Source organism: Coregonus clupeaformis, chromosome 18 (assembly GCF_020615455.1).
Source record: "Coregonus clupeaformis isolate EN_2021a chromosome 18, ASM2061545v1, whole genome shotgun sequence".
Taxonomy (NCBI): domain Eukaryota; kingdom Metazoa; phylum Chordata; class Actinopteri; order Salmoniformes; family Salmonidae; genus Coregonus; species Coregonus clupeaformis.
In genome coordinates this window covers 17,347,132-17,356,795 of record NC_059209.1, presented here as the reverse complement: position 1 = coordinate 17,356,795, position 9,664 = coordinate 17,347,132, and the positions used below count along the sequence as shown (strand labels likewise).

Below are 9,664 nucleotides of genomic sequence, written 5' to 3'. Positions count from 1 at the left end.
CCTTGATGAAAACCTGCTCCAGAGCGCTCAGGATCTTAGACTGGGGGTGAAGGTTCACCTTCCAACAGGACAACGACCCTTAGCACACAGTCAAGACAACACAGGAGTGGCTTGTGGACAAGTTTCTGAATGTCCTTGAGTGGCACAGCCAGAGGCCGGACTTGAACCCAATCGAACATCTCTGGAGACGCCTGGAAATAGCTGTGCAGCGATGCACCCCATCCAACCTGACAGAGCTTGAGAGGATCTGCAGAGAAGAATGGGAGAAACACCCCAAATACATGTGTGCCAAGCTTGTAGCGTCATACCCAAGAAGACTTGACTGTAATTGCTTCCAAAGGTGCTTCAATAAAGTACTGAGTAAAGGGTCTGAATACTTATGTAAATGTAATATTTCAGCTTTTTGTTTTTTATAAATTTGCAAAAATGTATAAAACCTGTTTTTGTTTCGTCATTATGGGGTATTGTGTGTAGATTGCTGAGGAAAAAAATACAATTTAATCAATTTTAGAATAAGGCTGTAACGTAACAACATTTGGAAAAAGTCAAGGGGTCTGAATACTTTCCGAATGCACTGTAATCTTCTAAAATAAAGGGACATTAACGTATCCCAACATTATAATAACCCTTGAACCTTTACTCAGTTTAGACTCAAATTTGACTGGTTCCACTCTATGTTGGCAACAGCCACTGATCTGCAATCTTAGAACCCCCATAGCCCAATTCGGTTCTGTGTGTTTGCACAGCTTGCTGATCAACATGTCTATTATGACCTGAGAGCAGGGCAGGCTCTAGCCTTATGGGGAACCTAAGCGAGATTTAGTTGGGGGACCCCCCCACCAAGTGGCCAAATCTTTTAGTGGCCCCCTCATTGACAGAGAGAAAAATGGTATTATCCTTCAATTCTACAAAATGTACCATGATGCATAGAGAAAATGATGCAGTTTTAAATCAAGTTTTCATGGGGCGGAGAGAAAATGTTATAACACATGTCATGCAATTCTACTAATTTTGCAATGGGGCAGAGAGACATTTTTGCAATTTTATAATACATTTCTTGCAATTCTACTCCTTTTGCCATTGGGCAAAGAGAGATATTTTTGCAGCTTTAAAGCTGATTTCCTGCAATTCTACCCATTTTTACCATGGGGTGGAGAGAGTTTTTAGCAGGTTTAAAGAGAATTTCCAGCAATTCTACACATTTTGCCATGAATTATGCCATGTTAATGATATCAGAGTGAGAGTGACTAATACAATCAATGGGGGCCCCCTGAAGGTCAGGGCCCCTGGGCACGTGCCCTGCATGCCCGGTCGGTATTCGACCATGATTGCTACAAGTTTATATAACTGGCTAGACTAATTTACCAATCTAAAAGCTGCTAGCTGACATAGCTAATTGGGTGACTGTCAGTGACTGACAAAACAAGAGAAAAATTGATGATGCACAACCAAATTTCAAACGTGCACCTTCTGTATTCTACTCTTCTAACTCTCAACAGTAAGTTGAGACCCAGACTGAGTTTTTTTTATTTTGGGGTCGGGTGCCACCTAGCAGCCGGGGGCCCTAAGCGACCGCTTATGTCGCTTATGCCTGGAGCCGGCCCTGCCTCAGAGCAGCTCAAACTGCCAGGACCACTCCTGGATCAGAATGTAAATGGGTGCAGCTTGCCTCCTAGGCTGTGGACATGCCCCATGGGAGGGATCCCTAAAGTAAATAAAAAGTAAATGTGGCCTTTATGCTCCCTGTGAGCTGAACTCCATGCTCCCTGGCTACCTGCTCTGTGGTAGTGTCAGGGAGGCTACAGTACCCGTAGGTTGGAGTTGAGAGCAGCTAGACTTTAAATTCCCTCACTAACTATAATCTAACTCTGGTGATAGGCCTGGAACTAGGCTAAACCTCAGTTGTTATGCATTGTAATGTGATGCCCTACATGATCGATAGGAAGGATTAAAGGGTAAAAAGCAAGCAGTGGTTAATGTGGGAATGCACAAATAGACAGAGGTGAGAAACAAAACTGTGAGAGTAACTGTGAAAAATGAAAAAGTAAACCTAATCTAATCTAAATTCATGTGTTAATTACTGTGATGTTTTTGTAAGCATCTACTAATGCAGCACTCTGCTAGGTCTTTGTCTTACACAATTAGAATTTTTATCTCATTATCTCAAATACAGATAGCAGGTACTCACACATATCCCTTGTCCTTGAGTGTGTGTGTGTGTGTGTGTGTGTGTGTGTGTGTGTGTGTGAGAGAGAGCAAGAGTGTGTGTGTGTGTGTGTGTGTGTGTGTGTGTGTGTGTGTGTGTGTGTGTGTGTGTGTGTGTGTGTGTGTGTGTGTGTGTGTCTGTGTGCGTGCGTGCGTGCGTGCGGGTGTGAACATGTTAATGTGGTGAAGAGCAGGCAGAGAATGCTAGTTGAGATTGATACATATTCCAGTGGGTGAGCTCTCATCATGTCACAGGTCTGACAGTGAGAGGGTGTTATTGGTATGGAGAGGCAGCTCATATTCCACAGGAGAGTCAACTCTCACCCCTCCTTCACAACAATGAACAGAACATCCTCTCAGCTTTATTTCTGTATGCCCAGGTACTAGCACATTGATAGAGATTGTTTTACATTTTAATAGCTTGCTAAATTCATCCAGGTTTGGAAAGGTTTGGGAGGTGAAGGAGAGGTTTAGAGCTGGTTGGTCCAATGGATCTAACTGCTAATGCAGGCTAATAGATAGAGAACACTTGAATAAAAGTTGACCACTTTAGGAAGCTCAACAACCACTCTACCTTAACCTCAACACTGTATTCTATCCATATAATTTACTGTCCCCCATAGAACTCAACATATCTGGGATACATACATCACCCAGTGGAGGCTGCTGATGGTAGGACGGCTAATAATAATGGCTGGAATGGAGTCAATGGAATGGTATCAAACACATCAAACATGTGGTTTCCATGTGGTTGATGCCATTCCAATGACTCCATTCCAGCCATTATTAAGAGCCGTCGTCCCCTCAGCAGCCTCCACTGACATCACCAATATTATACACTGAGTACACAATAAAAAACACCTGCTCTTTCCATGACATAGATTGACCAGGTGAACGCTATGATCTCTTATTGATGTCACTTGTTAAATCCACTTCAATCAGTTTAGATGAAGGGGAGGAGACAGATTAAAGAAGGATTTTTGTGCAACTTAATATTAGGAAGGTGTCCCTAATGTTTGGTATACTCAGTGTATATTAACTTCTATAATGATCACCAGCATACCTTTATGAAGACAAATTAGAAGATTGTGGAAGTTAACTTCAGAAGCACTGAGACCCAGTCAGACAGCGATCACAGACAGACAACCATTCAGAGAGACACATTCATCCCTCTATTGTCATCGTCCCAGCATGAAGAAAATGTGGCTTCTGCATCTACAGTACAGAACCCAGAATGATGCCACTTAACTGCAAACACCTCCTCAGATTTGACTTGGTATCTGAAAAGAAAAATAGGAAGGGAAGGCAGAAATCAATAAACACCATCTAAGCCTGAGGGGTCCCCCAATTTCCTCCAAACCACTCTACCCCCTGGGCAGAGTGGGAAACAATGGCGGGGCATCAATACCTGCAATTGGGGGAATATAGGTGGGGTGGGAGACAGCAGGGCACACAGCACAAATGGGTCACCTCTCCTCCAGACACTAAATGGGCCCCAATCGTTTGCATCAATTCAGTCCGGTGGGAGACTGAGGACAGGTTGGGGTATGGGAGCCATTAAGACTGCATGGGAATAAAAGGGAGTAACAGGGGAGGGAAAGGGGTGTGGATGTTTGAGGTCAGTAGAGATAGGGACACAGGGTGGTATAGGTGTTTTCAATTACCGCCAAATTCAGAGCAATTTCCTACTCTTTCCGCCAAGCCCTCCCTCTGTGAGGGTGATTGGAGGCTCACACAATAGAGGCGGGAAGATCAGCATCAGTTGTGTGGTTGTTTGAGTGGGGGTGGGTGGAGAAAGATATAGAGGGGGTGTGTTTTCATTTGTGTGTCTCATTTTACCTTTCTCAGTCACCTTGCAGCTTTATATTGAGCAGAGTGTTTTTATAGAAAAGGTCAAAAACTTCCAATTGTTTCAAGTTCTTTGTAAATGTTGATAAGAAACTTCCTGAACACTGATATACATACTTATGGATTTAAAGATAACATACAGACAGGATGGGTGAAGCATGTTGTTTGAATTAACAGAGCAAAAACGGTTTGTGTTTCTGCTTTCTCTATTCATTACAATGTGTAAAGCCTGCAGACTTCACAAGAAGAAAGCTTCCATCTAAAGCCTCCAATAGACTCTTTGTTCATTTTCACCACTGGTCAAAACTATGTTACCGTATCCCGGTTCCTTTCTTTCTTTGTTACTGTCTTTTCAGGGAGGCTCTTTGCAGTGGATGACATGTTGATGTTCTTACATTGACAATGGAAGTCATGTGAAGCTCTACAGCCTTTCAGGTTCTAGCAAAGGCCTGAAGGCGCCCAGAGAAGCAACATGCGATTAAGCAGTCAAATTATAGTATTCCACGATTCTGGTCTCAGACCAATTTACCCAGGGGGGTTAAAACTAGCAGGGTGTTTCCACAATATCCTGTGTTTCTTTTTGAAAAGGAAGAGACCGTTTTTACACTCAATCAGGTGTAAGATGTACTGTATGAGAAAGACAAAACAGAAATCATCCTTGTTTCACCAAGCACAAAGGAACTACAGTAAGTAACATACTCACATACTCTCAACTACTTCAGCTCTCGACTAAAGCGGGTGTTGGAAAGCAGTTCTCTTGTAATCAGCTTGTCAGATGAAACTGTCAGAGGGGATTTTGTTTCATCTGGTTAAACACTTTACTTTCCCTGTCTGCGACTGATCCAACTTCAAAGGGCCCCGTAGCCTACAGTAAAACTCTAGACAGGAAGTTCCCCCCTGCAGATGCTGCCACATGAACATATGAGAGCCCTGATAGCGGGTACTATCAACGATATCACTTCCCCTGCACCCTGACTCTATGAGGAGGGGGTAGCCATGTTACACACTCACTGTAATGTTATAACATTTTCTCATTTTGATATTCAAAAAAATATGTTGTACCCGCAATTCAGCTCTCTCTCTCTCTCTCTCTCTCTCTCTCTCTCTCTCTCTCTCTCTCTCTCTCTCTCTCTCTCTCTCTCTCTCTCTCTCTCTCTCTCTCTCTCTCTCTCGCGTGCGCACATCTATCTATTGGGGGTTCTTGTGGTTTTCCAAATCTACTTCTGCATGCACATTCCCAATGTATGTACCAGATGGGCAAACACACAGAGCTGCTACTGGTGCCACTTGAGCATGTCTTTGTCGTAGATTATGAATCACTGGAGTAGACAGTAGTAAATGTCATGTCGAGTGCATTTGATTGGTCTCCAAGTGCTCCATCAGATAAAAGTGTAAATAGATAGTTAACACTCACAGACCAGTGTAGATCCACACACGAACATTTAATGAGTGTGTCATTAAACCATACACTGTAGCAATAAGAACACCCTGCTATTCCTCTCTTTAAAACAACAGACAATCACTTGACTGCAATATGCATAATCACTAGAGATGTCTAGAAACCCAAATTGCTTGACAATGTGTCAAAGATAAATGTTTGTTTCCATATTGCTGGTGCCTAGGCCATACTGTATACAGGTTGTGTAGACAGAGCTGCAGGGCACGGAGTACAAAGGAAACTATTTCCTGGTCTCTGTTATTTCAATCATAAATAACAAATCTACAGTATTGCAAAACCATAATTTACAGTAAAAAAAAAAATATACTGATTGCAACTCACAAGCATAAGATATGTTCAGTGACACACCACTGTACCCTAGTGGAAGTCCCAGTGCTTGCATGTGAATATTGCCTTGCACTTCACTGGGCAGCATTGTTCCTATCTCCCTAGGTGGAGGAATGAATGGGTAGATTGGCAGACTCCCATTGGAGGAAAACAATGGTCAATAGTGGAAAGCCTTCAGCAGCACCAAACTCCTAAAGCCTATGCCTCCTCACCACATTCCCCTGACTAGCATCACACAGATTACTGACAGACTGGAAGAAGCACATTCTACACTATGTCTGTATGTGAAAGAGTGGGATTGTGCATGTATGTTTATTGTAATACTGTGTGAGTGTATTTGCATGCGTGTGTGTGTGTGTGTGCGTATGTTGCAAAGATTGATCACAGATTGATCACAGATCTCTAAATTAAAATAGTACAATCAAACATAAATGACAAGCTTCCAGGATACATATTGCAGAGCTAAAACAATATAACTGTACGTCTTTGTAAAGCAGCACAACATCACAGTATGATCTCTGATTTTGATGATGGCAGAATCCCAAAATAAGCATATCTGAATGGTTTTCAAAGGCAATAGCTCAGTGAAAGATGAAACCTATCAACTAATTATTGTAATTTATTTTGGCTTGCCTCTTCTGTCTGTCTTCACTGGTCTACAGGATCTCACAGACTGTTAACGCTAACCTGTTTCTACACTGAGCCACATACTCTCTATGATCTATATTTAACTTGGCTTGTGTTGGAACGGGGCTGTATGTCAGAGGATTGTGCATATGAGGCAGGAGTTCAGTGTCAGTTTCCAACAAGGCCTCTGAATTTAGCCTGGGTAAAGGCAGCAGCGAACGGAGCGGGTAGTGACTCCTATTGAACTACAGACTGCTCTGGTCCCGCTGTTGTTCCGTCACCTGCTCTTCTTTTTCCTTTTTTTTGTTTGTGTACGTCTTGGTACCACTTGTGTGGTACCAAGTGGCGCAGTGGTCTAAGGCACTGCATCGCAGTGCTAGCTGTGCCACTAGAGATCCTGGTTTGAATCTAGGCTCTGTCGTAGCCGGCCGCAACCGGGAGACCCATGGGGCAGTGCACAATTGGTCCAGGGTAGGGGAGGGAATGGCCGGCAGGGATGTAGCTCAGTTGGTAGAGCATGGTGTTTGCAATGCCAGGGTTGTGGGTTCGATTCCCACGGGGAATGAAAAAATAAAATAATGTATGCACTTACTAACTGTAAGTTGCTCTGGATAAGAGCATCTGCCAAATGACTAAAATTTTTGTTTTGGTGGAAAGGAAGGGATGAGTTGTAAATGCTTTATCAGATGATTGCTAGTGTTGTTGATTGGACATGGGCACATTTGCTGTATCAGTTTACACTGAGGATATGGTATATTCAAATATTGTATGATATGTGTAATATGACAATAGTCTAACAAACATAATTAGGGAGTTAGAGAATTGCCCAGATTTAGCTAATAATAACTGGAAAACATTCCACTTATTTTGGTAGCTACATGTTTTTTACCCACTGTGTTGGTCAGCATGTGCAGTGCAGTTGTTGATAATTTCTTAGTGATTTCAGGTGACTGGATCTCTAACTCTGTATTAGGGATTGCCATTACTGAGAGGATGGCTGAGGGCTACTTGGCACAGGGACTGTTTATCTGTGACTGGACCACTGCTTTTACGCAAGTCACAGCTTTGTGATTTGCAACAGGGAGTCAGTCAGCCAGTGGCGATGGATCAGTCAGAGGGGCTAGAGAGCAGAAGTTGCATAAACAGCCCTGACCCCCTGGTACGAGAGGCCTATCTGATGTTACATGACTATATCAACTATGTGACCGCAGGGCCCGAAGGCCACATAGGCCCACCACCCCTACAGCCACATCAGCAGCCCTGCGCCATGCTGGGGACGAGCTGCTCATTAGGTTCCCCATCTTCTTCAGGCGCTGGCCACGCGTCTTCCAGGACGTGACTGAGGCCTCAGCCTGCCCCATGCTCACCACCATCCTAGACAAGCACTTTACCCCCACCACCCCCAGGGGGCGCCAGCGAGACCTGGCCTGGAGCGCTGTGCAGTCTGTGTATGTGCTGGCTGGCCAGATGGCCCTGCACTGCCACGAGAGGGGCATGGACGGAATCCTTCCTCAGCTTAAGGAGTGTGTGGGGGGTTATGTGGAGAGGGTCATCTATCCAGAGATTAGGGACAAGGGTGGATGGGTAAGTTCACTGGTCAAGGTTATTCACTGGCATAGTAAGACTAGGCTACAGTTTAAAATGTGGTTATGTTGTACTGGTGTGGCTGTTGTTGTGAATTTTACATTCTAACTCCTGGGATCTAATAATGTTTTCTGTTGTTGGCAGACAGGCTTTGTGTCCCGCTTTGGGCAGAAGCAGGACTTGGAGGCCCAGGTGAAGAAGGTGTGTTGCTGGACTCTACTGCTATTGGTCACCAGTATCCTGTCCTATTTCCTGTGGAAACGAAGAATAGCTTAAACAACACCCCCACCTGGTGACCACAATCAGATAGCTCCAAAAGTCTGCTTTGTGAATAAATATTTTCCCAAAGCTTCTCTTTTCCAAACGCATCTCAATGACCCACTATCCCCCATTTTAAACCATTGAGTTTTGCAACAATAACATCAACAATGCACAGCATACATACATTCACATCATGTGTATCATGTATGTGTAACTTAAAACCTCTGAATCATGATGGTAAAAAACATTCCCTCAGTAATAGCAATTTTCACAAGAATGTGGTACATTTTCACAACTCTTAGTACAAAACTCAAAACAGATCATCAAAAAGGTAGTTGTTTCAAAAACTCTAAGCTCATTTACAATTGACTATGTACAACACACAAAATCATACAGTCACTGTTTCATCTAGAATATACGTTTCACATTGCAATACATGTTCATATAAAGTAATTGCCTTTCACAATGCAATGCTCACATTCCTTTTGATATGATTCTCTTCTCTTTATATAAAATACATTTTACTATTACTTAATCTGACCGTGTGGGGGTTCACACTGCTTTAAATGCATTGGCCAATACAGTAATACTGTAATATATGTCATTTATGTAACAGTCCACACATTTGGGTATGTGAACCCAGTGGGAATTGAACCCACAACTCTGGTGTTGCTAGTGCCATGCTCTTATGAACTGAGCCACGTACAGGACCACTACAATGCATAAGTACAATACAATACTGTAAAATACAATACACGATTACAATACAGGTGGAAGATGTATGATTGCCATCCCCATGAGCATACCACCTTCCTTCAGGCCATTGATGAGGTTTGCAATGATTTCAATCCAGATCTGCCAGGCTTGGATTCGCCATGCCAAAGGTTTTTTCCCCAGGTGCATGAACAATAAGGACATTTACTGCAATGTTGATGTTAAGCTATGGCCATATGCTCAAGACAGGCTTGACGCAAACTAGTGCCTGCCAGTGGCGGCTCCTGAAAAAATTCTCAGGGGGGGCAATTTTTCTGATGATTTAGGTGACCTACACACATTTTAAAAAAGATATGTCCAGCAACAACATGAAGACAGGGGCAGCATATAAGTCAATACTGATATACACATTACTTGCTTCAAAAAGGCCTCATGGTTGAATTGGAAATATGTGCACCTGAGCAAGCAGGAGCTTTTGATAGAGGCTACTGAAAACATTGATGCAAGTTATTGGTAATAAGACATTTTTATAGACTTCCATATTCTGCCCTCTTGTATAGATTTGTGAAAATGAACAGTGATAGACATTTTGCCTGAAAACAGAATTTGAAAATAATTTCTAGAAAAGGTAAACACAGC

At 43.0% G+C, this 9,664-nt stretch overlaps 1 pseudogene; it reads left to right on the top strand.

The window, feature by feature from the left end:
• The first annotated feature begins 7,568 nt into the window (after window positions 1-7,568).
• On the top strand, window positions 7,569-9,286 carry LOC121550690 (annotated as a pseudogene).
• The last annotated feature ends 378 nt before the right edge of the window (window positions 9,287-9,664 follow it).